The 15821-nt window shown below is 38.3% G+C and overlaps 1 protein-coding gene across 2 annotated transcripts in view; it reads right to left on the bottom strand.

The window, feature by feature from the left end:
- casz1 (castor zinc finger 1) overlaps window positions 1–11925 on the bottom strand; it is a 211358-nt gene extending 199433 nt beyond the window's left edge. For both annotated transcript variants that reach the window (XM_084721380.1, XM_084721379.1), the window contains exons 1-2: window positions 11629–11925; window positions 9939–9995 (exon numbers count right to left, since the gene is read on the bottom strand). The gene's annotated coding sequence lies outside the window, so the exon portion shown is untranslated. The remainder of the gene's footprint in view (window positions 1–9938; window positions 9996–11628) is intronic.
- Window positions 11926–15821: the final 3896 nt, after the last annotated feature.

Below are 15821 nucleotides of genomic sequence, written 5' to 3'. Positions count from 1 at the left end.
CGCATAAAAGAGAGGTCTTTGTTGCATTTTGAACACGGCATCCCAGAATGACCACCACTTTCAAAGAGTCATCACCCAAACGATTTCAAACTAATAGATCCAAAGGGAGAGGAGCAGTCCTGGCACAGAGGGGTGGAGGAATCACAGAGGTCTTCAGTGGCACTGAAAAAAACCCACAGGACCTGGCATGTTTAAATAATCCAAAACTTTTCTTTAATCATAGTTTAGAAAATTGGCTGGGACCTTCAGCAGGAGACAGCTGCTCTGCCCCATAGCCATTTAATGAGATTCACTGAGGGTTTCCCTTAAAATATTTACGCTGTCCCATGGCACAGCAATATTGTCCTAGAATGGGGAGATAAGAGCCAAGGAGGTGTGTTGAAGTTCTCCTAATCAATTTGCTAATTACTGGAGCAGCTATAGGAGAAGAGAGAGGAGTCCCTTCTGGCAAGCTGTATTCTAATAAACGCTGAAAAATTTATTTACTCCCTTAGCCAAGAGGAATTCTGAAGTGGGATTACAGCAGAGAGCTGATTGAGACAGAGCTGTGTTGTGGTCGAGGTCGCAGTCAAAAGAGCAAGGAGAGATCTCCAAACATAAAAGGATCTCTCAGGACCTGCACCTTTGCATCTGCTCAGGGAACAGAGATGGCAGACTCTTACAGACTTGGCACAAAAAGACCTGACTGCTATAGCTACATATCAACAAATATTAATGAGTCTTCTGGTTCTTGCATCATAAAACAGGTTATTGTGGGACTTAACGCATATGTATGCACTATAGACATTGACTAACTGACTCCAAGACAAAAAAAAATCATGTTTAAAATGTATGTACAGACATAGTGAGAGAAGACAAGGCAATCATTTTAATACTTACTATAGGACAATATCATAGGAGCTATGGGTTGGTCTCCTAGTCAGAGCAGAGGGCAGGAGGCCCAGACATTATGCCAGACGTTAGGGTTGTGTGTTGTGCCCTCTGGCCCAGGCTGACCCTCCCTCCCAACCTCTGTGACTGAGGGCAACCCTGGAACTGTCATAGGACACAGCCCACATCTTCTTCAGGGTTGAGGGCAAAATCTGCTACACCTCTTCAATGCCACATTATCTATAAGCCCGCTTCCCTCTCCAAGGCCTGTAGCCAATAGCATGTTGCCTGGATCAAGACAGGTCAAAGGTTGACATAAAGTGAAAGCCTGAAGGGCATTACCATAAGCTAATCACCAGACACTATGGCAGAAGTACAATGAAGCACGGGGCAAGCTAGACCTGGTGCACTATGGTACTTCTAGTGACCATTATAATCTGCCCCCTAAGTGATGTGTTATGTTATTAAATATTATGTATTCAGATTTGATCAATTTGCTGACTGATAGCAGTCCAGGGACTTGTTATTTTAACTTTTGTTGAAACAACTCTATCAAACCAGTTCCCTGTATTGGGTTTGTACAAGACTGGGGGGTAAAAAAAGTGTGAGCCCCTTTTTGTCTCCACTGTCCACTGTCCACTGTGGACAAACTACAATCTGTGAAACCAATGGGCGGATTTCCAGTCAGCGGGGGCATATGACGACACAGAGGAAGACTTTGTTGGTATTTTTCTTCCATATGTGCAGAGTATAAACACAACACTTTTGTTTTTGCCCATATATTTCAGGAGTTGAAGTAAAAGAGCTAACACTTCCCGTACACACACTTTATTTCTCTCAAAGTTTGTTAACAAATTTGTTAAAATCTGTGTTGGTGAGGACTTGTTCTTTGCTGAGATAATCCATCCACCTGACAGGTATGGCACATAAAGATGCTGATTGAACAGTGTGATTGTTGCACAGGTATACCCTGTCACAACGAAAAGCCACTCTAAAATATGCAGTTTTATCTTGAATAGATACATATATTAGGCACTTAACATTCTCAAATCAAGCTGCCATCACCCACCAAGGTGAATGTCTTTGCCATTGGTCAGGGCTGTATCTCCGCCCCTGAAAGTTTACCAAAATTTAATGATGCAAATAATGGATGCAAATTTGTGGCCACTCCCCTTAATTCTTGTAGTTGTGACCAAGCGCTAATATTCTTGCCCTAACCAATCACTTCTCATGGATAAACCTAACCATCCCAATAACAACAAGTACTAGCCAATCAGAGGCAGGGTAGGGCGGGTCATTACTTACTGGGAAAAGAATTAGGTATCTATAGCCCTACAGGAAATAGCCATAGTTCACTGCCTAATAATGAACTACGAAATACTAATGTCTTTTTTAAAAGTCAAACTGCACATTCCACAGTGGCCTTTGATTTGATTTGAGCAATCCAAGGCAACCAAACCTGTGTAATAATCATACTGTTTAATTAGCATCTCTACATGCCACACCTGTCAGGTGGATGGATTTTCTTTGAGAAAGTGCTCAGTAACACAGATTTAAGCAATTTGTGAACATTTTTAAACCTATTCTGTGCACAGAAGTCTCAGATCTCTTATTTCAACTGATGAAAAAAGGGTGCAAAAATAAAAGTGTTGCATTCATATTTTTGAGTGTTGAGTATATAAATTATCAGTGTTGTTAGACATACTGCATAAAATTTCATCCAAATTAAACTACCTTATTATTATAAAATATCTTCCCATTACCATTCATTAGTATTATAATACTAATGAATTCTGACTGAATTAATATTGTGTGATTCAGACCATAAAAGTGTAAAAAGACAATAAATTACTAAAAATGGTTTTGTTTAACTTTGGGCTATGCCTGCATGGAGAATTTGCAAATGCTTTTAATTAGATAATAAAAACAACGCTCCCTCATGACTTTGTGTTTTTGCCCTGACACTAAAACACATGCATGACCACAAAAAAAAGCAAAACAAAAGCACAGACTTCTTAGTATTTACAGAGTATTTCCATGTCACTTTATTCATTTCTCAAATCAACTTGTTTCACTAACTCACAGTCTGCAGCAGTCCCTCCAGTATAACTGAGCACATGGATCTGAGCACAGTCCCACTGAGAATTGAGGCAAAAACAAAAACACAAAAAAACCTGTTGCTGTGACATTTTGTTCCCTCTCACCTCAACGCACGCCAGTCACAATGGACCGGTGTGTGGGGGATCTGTGTTCAGATCACCATGGTGATGGCTCTCTGCCTCCCAAGGCTCCCTGGAGGGGGTTGGAGGGTTGGTAGTGGGGGGGGAGGGGGCAGTAATGGAGCAGGTTGCCAACCAAGCTTCGACCAAAATGCAACGAGGAGAATGGTGAAGAAGAGATGTTTCTAAAAGCATCTTCCGTAAGTAACACAGAAACATTTTAAGCCCAGTCAGAGTTAAGTCCACTACAAGCGCAGCCACTAAACTCAATATACAATAGAACAGAGTAACTGACACCACAACAATCAAAAGAAGCCGACACGTTGTAGAGAAAGCCTTTCACTCCTTAACCTTTAAAAGGGCAAAAAATAGAACAAAATGGTGCTGGTTCATGAGCAAAGGTCTGAGAACATCTGTCTCTGGGTAAATCATCCTTACATGACAGAAAGGCACAGCGATGGCATTACACTGAGCAAGACAAAAGGGCACCCCCACTGTACACCATCAGCTCCAATTTCATTTGCTTATTTGACCGTTGTCCCCTTCTTGGACAATTAAGCAAACATATTCCCCAGAGGATACACATCATCAAGATTCAAATACATCGGCAGAATAGAGCTGGAGACCAGCGCAGGAAACAAATTTACTACCTACAGTACAGTGGTGGATCCCCAAGTTTAATGGCTACATTTAATAAAAAAACATAATATCTGTGGAGAAATAAAGATTTTTCTGGAAGGAAATGAAAGACAACTTTTACAGAAGGTGAGTAATTTCTCACTCCTCTGGAGAGTACAGATCAGACTGAGGATACAAATAGCTTGGACTGTGTGCTAAATTTATCTTATCAAGTGTCACTTGCAATTCCCATAAGAATTACAGTTCATATCTATGATTCTGAATCAATTCAAGAATCCAAAAACAGATTTTGTTGTCATGAACTAAAAACGTGGAATCCTCTGATCATCTACTGTATGTTAAAGTTATCTAGTAGTTTTTCAAAGAAGGCAAGTCGTTGGGCTCAGTTTGGATTTGATAACTTAATAATTAGCTCTGCCAGATGCCATTACCCACGTTAGCAAAGTAGAGCAATAAACTCCAGTGTGAGTAAATGAGCAGCACTTTACAAAACTACCTCTGACTGGGATAAGAAAATAAGTCAAACCATAGCCTGTTTCATTTCAAAAACCTGTTTTTGCCTGAGTTGAGTATAACAATGGGTTTCCCTGGTACTAGCATTGCAGTAGCAAGGTTTTTTTGGTCATGTTTAGATAGTAACTCTATATTTGCAAAACTCTTGCAAGTTGTATGCACTGTTTCTTCATATTTTAAAACACCTTACACATGGAAGAAGTGTGCCTTCAAGGCACTCTGCCAGAAAGCTGCTGTGCAGGTCCTGTGTCAACACAGACTAATAATTTAAACCCAAACCATGATTTTTTTTCCTAAATGTAACCAAGTATTTTTGTTGCCTAAACTTAACCAAACTGCAGCTAAAAACTGAAATTTTAAAAAAACAAAAACTGAAAAATAGAAGAGTGTACTCAGTAGAGTGCAAATCTCTGTCAGGCAACAGATGATGAGGCACCTACTGCAATACCATCAAAAGAGTAAGCTGCAATCACCAAAGAATTTGCTAAGTTTTTAATAAAGTTCTGGTGTTCCAGTGGCTCACCTAGTCGAGCACATGCCCTATGTACTAAGGCTGAGTCCTTACTGTAGTGGTCTAGGTTCAGCTCCAGCTTCTGTCTCTCTGCGTTCCTCTCTTCAAGACTGACAGGAAAGTGGGGGGGGGCGACATGCAAAAAAGGGCCACAGGCCGGCTTGTACATAGGGCACACGCTGTAACAGACGAGCTATCTATATGTTGTACATGCAATGGTTTAAATTAAGGATTAAGTGTTTTTGTAAAGTATTATCTCAGTTTTCTAGAACAGTGTAATGGTATTAAAACTTAGCATCCTGAGTTTACCTAACTATATAATCTTAATTAGGAAACAATAAATGGGATTATAAATTCAAACTTCTCTCTTTAAACGCTGTTATTTACCTAGAACATTTTGTTAATTATTTAGCACATTACAAGCAGCCGGGCACCTTCATAACAATATAATAGAAATCTACATTTTTAGAGAAACTCACAAAAGCTGAAATTCAGAATAATTTACACTTGATGCTTCCTATTCATAGATTGGAGCACATGCAATTCGGCTCATCGAATCCACAAGAGTCTCAGTTTTCCAGTTATATACATTTTATGCAACTGTGATACTGTTTAGGGACCCCTATATGCAGGAATATTCAAATACATCATTTTCAGAATAGGTGAAATAACACATTTATACTGCACGCAAGAAACTGCATGGGATTAACATAAAGTGAGCATGTTTGTAAAGGGGAGACTCTTGGGTATACATAGAACCCAATTTCATTCACATATCTTGAGGTGAGAGGTCAAGGTACTCCTTTAAAAATGCCCATGGCAGTTTTTCCTTCTCAAACATTTAGCCTAACTTTGCAGCTTTATCTAATGCTCTTCCTGATAAGCTGACATGACATGGCTTTGTTTAAATTACATTTTTATTCATTATTCTCATATACACAGAAAAGTCTAGCATGCTTCCAAATTATAGCTCCTTTTTTTGTTAAAAATTCAGCATACTCTCATACACTTTTGTCTGCTTTTATTCTGTTAGTCAGACAGAGACCTTTAAGACAATTTAGCTTAAGCGCAAGCTAAGCTTCATATAACAATTCAGTGGAGTAAGAGGTGGACATTAGTCCACGCGTTTCAATTTATTTAATCAAGAATCAATTTTGAAGTCAAGTATCAATTCTGAAGCAAATTGTAACACCAGGATTTGGAATTTCGATCAAATCATGAGATAGATTCCCACCCACTAAAAAAAGAAAAAAACACTGAGGAGTTATATTGAGGAGTAAATTGTGCTTAGATTTTTTTTTTCCAGTTTTTACAGACTATTTTATATACTGTTCTTGTGGACTGCGCAGATTTTTAATCACATTTGTAATAGTCAATAGAACTGTCTTTATTATAGGGATGTTCCTGACTAACTAACTAACTTATTTATTTATTTATTTATTCATTCATTTTGGGCATTCTATGCCTTTAATAACAGGACAGCTGAAGTTTGTGACAGGAAATGGGGAGAGAGAGTGGGGGAATAACTCGCAACAGAGGGCCATGGGCAAGAGTCGAACCCATGGCCACTGCAGAGGACTCACAGCCTCCATACATGGGGCGCACGCTCTACCAACTGAGCTGTCCAAGGGGCCCAACATTTTAATTTAGACTGGACTAAAAATAAGAAAACACTCAGAAAACTGTTAAAATTGAGGCTAATTTATTAACTGATAATGTTAAATATTGTCTGAAAAAATACTCCAGGTATTACAAGCCATTTGAAGTCCTAATCACATTCTTCAATTATCAAATCGTATTATAAATGCCACTGAAATGTGAGGCACTTTATGCACTGCTTTGCACATTATCCTAAAAAGTGTGTCTGCAACTCACTAAATGCATTACCTTTTCAGACCGAGCAGGATCACAACATTAGCTGCAACACAATGTGGCTAAAGCACAAGTGATAGCACCAGCAGCCTGCTCTCCTCGCAGGTTAACATCTACATGCTTGTGCCGAATATGCTTGCCCATTGTTCCTGTTAAGTGGCTATATGCCAGTTTATTCTGACACAACCTACTTACAACCTTATTTTATTTTTCTACAATAGTTACAAACCATGCTGGTTTTATGAGATGTCTTCTTTGTCCCGCTTTGCTAATTACAACATTCAGGCCATACAGGCATTTGCAAGCGTGACTGCCATCTGAGCTACAGCTACAGCTAGTAGTGGACAGCTGCGTAACGTCTTAGAGGTAACAGTTAATCCGCATTGTACATTTATAAAATACAAATAAACAGTTTTATCAATTAGTATTTCTGGAGCCAAGGGTGAAAACTTTTGATCGTTTAATTATGCTAAGCTATGCTAATAATGCTATCTTAAGTATGCTAAAGTTACATAAAATATACAAAAATAGGACTCTTAAGTGAATTCCATATCCAACAGAGGTGGTGTCTTTGAGATACATCTATTCATCAAAAATTTACACTGAAGTATTGCAGGTGCTTAAAATGCAATGTATAAATTATAAAACATGGCTTAAAAATTGACAGACAATGCAACAGCAAAAACCACTGTACTAATTACTGTCAATGTAAAAACTGTGGAGTAAGATAAATGTTCCAGACATGTCTCACACCTGATTTGATTAATGAACAGAAATACTGTAAGATTACTAACACTGTAGAATGCACTGGGTGACATGACACTGGACTGTAAACTAAGTACTGTATATAAATACATACTGCATTGGATTTCCATTAAAGCAACATGGTTGATCAACCACTACAAGTGGCTGGCAATTTGTCAAATGAGTTAATTGGTCACCAGTTCATCCAATTCATCTTAATGCTTGTTTTTGGACCACACCCAAAGAACAGTGAATTAGGCATGCTCTGCAGCCAACAGTTACTTTGAGTACAAGACTGAATCTCTTGTGGTGAATGGTGCCAAAGTAAAAACTGTCCTATTTAGATTTTTAATCAAGCCTTGTGCTCGTCACCTGTCTATTCTTAGTTCTTCTTCTGGTTTATTCATGCATACACCAGGTCTTACAGCCAAATTTGACTATTTTGAGTCTGATGCAGAACTGTTTACTCACTAAATGCCAGGTGGTGCAGGGACTGAAAAACTACAGGCTGGGGGAAAGGGCCTAACCTTTATACAGTGTCTAAACGTCCTCACTTTCTCCTTGAACATCTATCCTTAACAGTGCTCCTCTGGTCCCCTCCCTGTCCCAAAGTGGCCAGCTGGGAACAGTGCACATGTGCTGACGTCCCTACTAACCTTGGCCAGTGTAAGGATTACCGTGCATTTACACTCAATGCTCCTTCTTTCCTTAAGACTTATTAAGAATGATAATGAGCTCGGAAAGGGGCAGCATGTCCCTTTCTCAACTCTGTGAAAGCTCTTCTCAGTCTTTCTCGCTGTTCACTTGTCTTATTCCTCTCTCTCTATTCTTCCCCTCCACCTTTTCTGCAGCCTTTCCCTCTGTCTCTCCCCAGTCCATGCCTCTTTCTTTCTCTCCCTCTTTCTCCATCGTATTGAAAGGACCCAGGACAAATTACCAAAAAGGCCATTTTCATCTATGAACTGCAGGATTTAATCGATACTTATTTCATGCCTTCAAAATCAACCCTATATTACTGTTGTCTGTGTGATTTGTTTATTTTGCTGTGGAATATTCCTTCAGTGGAAGCGGGGGGGTGGAGGGGGGGGGGTGCACGGGATGCAATTCACCTTGAACCTCCATTATATTGGATTTCTCTACTGGCTGATCAAGCATGCAAAAAGGACATTTCCTTAGCACTAAAATAAAAACAATAATGATGATTAAAAAAACATGTGTGCTATTTGTGCTGGTATAACGGTACGTGTTGAAGGCAGTATATTTTTACAAGGCAAAACACTACAGTTGTGGTAGTGTGAATTTGTATACAAAATCATTACACTGTGGGCAATTGATAAAGCTTATGTGCTGGGAAACAAAAGTAATGGCTCCTGAAGCCTGTCAAATGCCGCCTGGGATTACTGACGCTTATTTGACATCAAAGACCTGAGGTCCACAGCCAAGGTCAAACAGAAAAGGAATACACATGGGTTTAATTCTACACACCCCTTGACAGATGCAGATGGGTACTTATGAGACATGAGGCATTTCACTGACTGATAGGGCTGCAGGAAATAAGAATGTTGGAGGCATCGCACACTGATTAACCAATGAGATTCTCAACTGGTAGAGTGAACCACGAGCACAGCACTACAGGCTACATTTCAAGTGCCATTTTTCGAGAGAGAGTGAGACACAATCAAAGGGCCTAAAGGACCACATCCATAAACACTGAACAAAACACACGAACCAAATCGCAATTAAAACAGCACAAATGAACAATTAGCATCTCTGCTTTCTCAACTCGGGAGATTTACCCAGCTCTACTTTCACCTATAGTTACAATAAAAGATTATGAAAGAAGGAAGACAGGGAGTGAGCAAAAGAGAGGTATAAAGAGAAGGGCAGTATGTTTGACAGATGGATATTGCAGTGTCTCATCAATGCCGAAGAGAGATGAGAACCTGTACCACAAGTCTGACAGTGAAGACTGGCTGGTGTCCAGCTAGAGGTGGACCTCCAGACAGCAGACACATGCCGTCACGTTCCAGAGATTCACTCAGGGAGCACACAGGATGAAGAGCTGGAAACTGCATCAACTGATCCCTTTACACCTCTCTTTGGAAAGACTGTATTAAAGTGCATGTAAAATACTTGCAACTGCAATGCACTGAGGTGAACTATTGTACCCTGTAGTGTCACCTGCCGTTTGTTATTATTTCTGGTGACCTCATGAAAAAAGAGATGTCACTAAAGTAAACTTACCTTTAGTCTGGCTAACGCTTGCTATTCAAATCACATAAAATGGAAGCTGATTTCATGTCTAAACATGTGTTTTTAAGCTCGCCTGTTTAAGTGTCAAGTGTGTGCTTGCTTTGCATGCATGAATACATCTGCAACAGTTAGGCTGCACAGCTGCTGCATTATGAGGGTATTATGGAAAATACCTCAAAAGCACACACTGTGTGTGCGCATAATGCATCTATTTACATTATAAAATTATTTAATCTACAACTGATTTGTATGACAAAAAATCAAAGCACAAAAAGGGACATCAAACCTGTAAAATTGAAAAAAACTTTCATGTTTACCTTGTGTTGTAGTAGCAGTGGCATTTTTAATATAGAAGATGGCTTTCCATGAATGATCTGTTTAACCAAAGACAGGGGAGAGAGAAAAAAGGGATAATTAATTACTTTTGTGAGCTATTGCACGGGAGAGACAATAAACCTGCCTGGTCGCCATGGATATGACATATTTGCTCTGAAAACAACACAATAATTAGCAAAGGAGAAAGATCCGGCGAGAATATGAGAACTCCGGGTTTAAAGTGCCAGTGATCTATTCCTGTCCTCATCTTCATCCCTGAGAATAATAACAAACACAGTGGCAAGCACAGAGCACAGACATTTATGAACACACAAGAGAAGAACAGTGACCCTTTACAAAAGCATGTTAAATTAAATCTCACATCATAGTGGCATTTTGCAGAGATCACAACTAATCAAACACATAAAATATGTACAGTGTTTTAAACATGATTGTTTGTTCTACAGTAGGTGGAAGTCAGAAAACCTGCCTTACAGCCACTGAGAGCAGGAACTGCAGAAAAATCAGACCATAGCAAATACAGAGTGTGTCAGTGCGTGCGTCAGTGTCAGTGTGTCTATGTGGTGTCAGAGAGGTGTATGACCTGACAATAGTTGTTACAAGATTTTGAGAACATGGTCAGGTTTTTCAAATGGTTTAAAAAATGTGATATTTATGATTGGATTTAATTATAGTATTTGTGCACAATGTCCTGCTAAAATACTATAATAATAATAATAATAATATTACTAATCAGCAGAGAATTTTTTATCAGGCATATCATGCATTTTAGCATAATATATTTATGGCTACTGTCTGACACTTTGTTCTAGTACACATGCAAGAGAAAGAAAAAATATTTTCAAAAGTCATTTACAAACAATCTTCAACAGCATAACTTCCGCATTTGAGGCTTAGAATATTTATTGCATTTATAGTAGTTCCTCTATTTACGGTAAATGATACTGTATGACGGCTACTACCTGTTTAGTGGCAACCAAAGGAGTTTCACTAAGTTTTTCTAGATGAAAACCGGGACTTTCGGCGCACCCAAAAGTCGTTCATTTGTGTCGTTTTTGCAGCTTTGGACGAATATCAGCGGACAGTAGTGACCTCAACTGTAGGACTGAGCGTCTGAATAATTAATAAAATATATCACACCATTCATGTTTTCAATGTGTCGCTTCTATGCGTTATATTGTGGGGATAGAAGAGGATTTGAGCTCGCTTTGACTGAGCAAAAAGTACGAACTGAGGGGAAAAAGTTGCACCTATCTCTTTCAACTTAGCAACAGGGCTGACATTTGGTGCTTTCACTCGGCCTGAAGTGGCTTTGAATTTGATTTTTGTGTGAATTATCAAAGTTTACGTTAAGGCTGGTCCTCTCGTCCGCATTTTCATAGGTACAGACTGTATGAGTCGCTCCAGACCTGCTGCTGCTGCTGTCGGCGCTGCTGTTGCCGCTGCATCGAGGCTGGCTGGGAGTCACACACCGTGTTTACCGACAAGTCCTCACATCAAGTCTCTATCCTTTAGAGTAATTTATTAACTGTTTCAAACTGCTCAATAATGCTCGTTTTCAGTGTCACGGCTTCAGCGACAGACACTTTGCTGTCGCTTTCTGCAGAGGATGACATGTTTGGAAATGAAATGAGCGTGTACAGTAGTTGAGAGGAAAAGGAAAACTCTTACCTGTGGTACTTCGCTGTCTTTCGGTGACTTCCAACTAAAGGGACGTGTGTGTTTACGGTGGATGGCGTGGGAGCTTTCATTATTAAAGTTGCCACATTTTTTTTTCAGTTTTTCGGGTTTTATTGTAGCATTTTCTAATTTCTTACAGGGCGAGTCGCCCGGAAGATCTGCCCTGGAGACCGGCTCCAAGTGGGAAGAGGAGTCCTTAATTGAATTTCTCGGTTAGCAGGTGTTGCTTGGAAAACCTGGACCGGAGTTCCGTGGTGGTCTCCATCTTAGCTGACAGTTTGTCAAAACAGTTTGCTCTTTTACTGCCTTTTACTTCCGAAACATATTATATGTGTTTTCAATTAATACAGTTGAGGAAAGCCAACTTTTTTAATATATCACCCTTAATCACTTGGTAAGAAGATACGACGGGGAATGTGTCTACCTAAAGAGCATTACATTTATTGAAACTCATAAAAGTTGACTGTTTTCTTAAATATTACGGTGTTGACGAGTATGGACACTTGTTTGCCAGCTAAAAAAGAAACATTAGCAAATTTTGGTGCAAACAAACTCACAATAATGCCTTCATCTATCAAGTTGTAATGTTAGCTAACTATCGTGCTAGTAAACAAACTGCCGCGGCTAGTTAGCTCACAGTACTTACAGATTATGCTAGCTCTGGGCATCCAAGTTGGTTAGTGTTTCTGGCCACCTGCTAAATGTAACTTAAGCGTATTATTTTCCCACGGTTTGTTCTGTTCCATACGTAAACTCAAGAGGGAAAAACTTCATCTCTGGCCTCTTAAATGATGAATTTCTTCACTTGTCAGTCCCTTGTTCCACCATGAGTGGGCTGCTGCGCGTTTCAGGTAACAGCTAGCGACTGTCAACGAGCGAAGTCCCGCCCCTTCCCTAGCTGGACAAGAAACGGAATTATCCATATAATGGAAGACCATTTCTTTATCAGAACAGAAACTCAGTATCCCCCTAAAAATGAATTCATAATGTAAAATAAGTTAAAATCTCAAAACAATGAGTTAGTAACTTAAAATGGTAACTTAACTTCTCAAAGTAATGACTTACTTATTGTTTTTAAAAATAATTACAAATTCTCACAAAATAACTTACTTATCTTAAAGTAATGACTTAGTATCTCAAAATACTGAGAAAAAAGATGTACAGACTTCAACAGTGTACTATTTATTTTGTTATAACATGAGAAGTTTCATTATAATCTGATAACTTATTGTTAAAACATAAAAATGTTTTACATTATAACATCATAAATTGTGTAAAATAAAAAATAGTGTAAATATATATAAATAAAAAATTGTGATAATGTTCTAACAATATACTGTGTTATAACATGAAACATTTTATGTTTTATAAAGTTATCAAATTGTAACATTAAACTCTTCTTGCTGTAATGTGATAAATAGAATTATTGTTAAGTATAATTTTCTTGTTATAATGTGATAGAGATACAAAGTGCTTGGTTTGGTTCTATTTCTCATAACACAATGTATACATAAGATTGGCCTTGTCTACGTACACAAAATATCCAGGTCACACATTATAGTGGGATATTGTATATTTATATAAAGTCAAAAATTAATACATTTTAAAATGATATTAAATAAATGGTGATACTTAAATCATGAAAATATTGATTCCATCATAGGTTTCTATTGTATTAGGAAAAGCAGTATCCCTTCAATCTAACCTAAGTCATTTTATTGAATTTTGATAAATATTGTAGGCTATATCTCTTAAGTGCATTATTTGGTAGAAAAAGTCAAACTATATTATAGCATCCATAGGTAGTGCTCTGTCCACAGAAAGCTGGATCCTACAATACTTTATAGTTCCACATCATCTGTTTCATATGAACAGTGGATCCCCATTCACTGTCCAAAAAAAGCAAAACTGGCATAAAGCAATTTCTGTGATTTAGAGGACATGCTACTAAAATTATAAATATTCATATAACCCATACTACAATACTGCTGGGGTAATACCAACTGTATTGGAGTTGTATGGGGTTAAGGTTATGTGTCTCCTTTTAGCTCTGTTTTGGTCTCCACCAACTCCTGAGAGAAATATCTGACTCTTCAGCTGCTAAACGCTCCATTATGTGTGTCAGCCTAGCAACTGGCTGACACACATAACAGAGCGTTTCCTTTTGTCTCTGCTGCTTGGTGCTGGACAGGAGGAATACAGAAGGTTTATCAGACCTAAAAAACGTGTTTTCTTGTGGCTGCAAATGGGCTTAATGAGAGCAGTGAGACTAAATCAAAACAGTGAAGTCAAGGGCCGTAGTACCAAAATAGTGAGCTGAAGGGTGCTAAAATGCTTTGAAGTGATGGGACTGGGCATTGATCCACAGTCATAATTCTCTGTGGATTCTTGACTAGAAATGACCCCTTTCACAGTACACATAGTCATTTGAGCCAATGTTAATATAAAAATATTCCATAGTGCAACTTTAAAGTCATGTCCCAAAATAAATAAAATATATTTTTATATTTTTTGTTAATGTTAAATTTTCGTGGCATAATTGATATATATGCATTGTTTAAAACTTTAAATTCACATCTAAAACATGTTGTCCTCTACAGTTTCACAAGGCTTTCACTTCTTTTTGTGTGCGGTTTAAGTTTCACTTAATTCAATTCAATTAATCAACCACTATTTACAGTGTGTTTTTACCTTCCCATTGGCAGAGCGCTAATGTCACCCCCTGTCTTTGTTTTCTTTCTCTCTCACCTTTCTTACAACCAACCGTACATCAATAATTTACTGTAAAATATTCTAAGCATGAGACTCCTTGAAGGTATCCCAGGAGCAAAGCCCATAGGAATAGTGGGGCTGTGATAATGTATTTTAAACTTGAACTTTCCTTATCTAAATTCTGCAGTCTTCTGAACTATCGACAAACAGATTATTGCCAATTAGCAGTTTTGTGATGTGTCCTGTTGTACATAATAAAGAATTGAGAGGATCGATAGCAAAGTCAACTAACAAGGTAGATAGTGCTTTAATCTCTTCCTTGTGTGGTTTAGGATTCAAGGATTGTGACCTATACTGCTTGGTATACCTGCATACATTTAGGATATTTGTTAATCGATTTGTCATATTATAATCACATCATCATCTCATCTATATCACAGAAACTCATCACACTAAAACTTTTGTGCATTCAAAAACTGACGATTTATGGAAATTTGTTAGGCTGCATAATTTTGCATCTTTAACTCATGCGTTTTTAAGGGGATTAAAGGTTTTCAGTGGCGTTTTGACTTTTCTCTATGAATGGATAGCCTTTAACACCTGCCACTATTAGATTTGAATAAATTCAGCTTAAAAAGTCTGTTAATAAATATTGTAGGGCTTGTTCACAGTTCAGACTCCTCTTATTATCTGTGACTGTATGCTATCATATAGAGTATATATCCAATTCTGATGTGGCCTTACAGCCAGTGTCTTCCCCCAGTTCCTCTACTGACATGATGACTCACTCAAAAACATTAATGCTCTGTATATAGTTAAGAATGACAGTGGTAAATTTGAAAAAGCACACCTTATGAGGCATAAATCTACATGTCATTGTATATATTTTATGCCCAGTACCCTGGAATATGTTATTTATACTACATTCTTAAGCAAACCCCCCACGGTCACTGCAGAGGTCCAAGCATCCCATCCATCAGTGGGTTCCTCCTGATGTTGCAATACTGTGATACAGAATAATAAAGAAGTAAGAAAGACCAGAAAATCAATAGATTATTCTGCAGATCACTTGATTCAGTAATGATCCAGTCCATTTATCGCCAGCCGTTGATTCATAAGGCCTGCTCTCAAGGGCGTACCCACCCCACCTCTGCCCTGCTGACTCCTTTGCCATTGATACTACTAATTATAAAACATTAAAAGCTAATCACATGGCAGTCCAAGGTTAGAAAAGACATACAGTTTGGTTAAACTAAAGGGTTCATTTCATCCTGTGAGAATCAAAGCTAATATACAGCTTTTTCTTCACTGATGAAGTCAGATTTATACAGAAGTTAATAATAACAGGAGGTATCTTTAGATCAAAAGGATATAATAGAAATACTTTTGATAAAACATAAAACAGATTATGCAGATCTTCACATGATACTGTTAATAAGCCCTTGTGGGTCAAATGAACACTCCTTTTTGGG

The sequence above is a fragment of the Lutjanus erythropterus genome, chromosome 6 (assembly GCF_056507025.1).
Source record: "Lutjanus erythropterus isolate fLutEry1 chromosome 6, fLutEry1.hap2, whole genome shotgun sequence".
Taxonomy (NCBI): Eukaryota; Metazoa; Chordata; class Actinopteri; order Lutjaniformes; family Lutjanidae; genus Lutjanus; species Lutjanus erythropterus.
The sequence above is the reverse complement of the archived record's forward strand: the minus strand, read 5'-3'. Positions and strand labels throughout refer to the sequence as shown.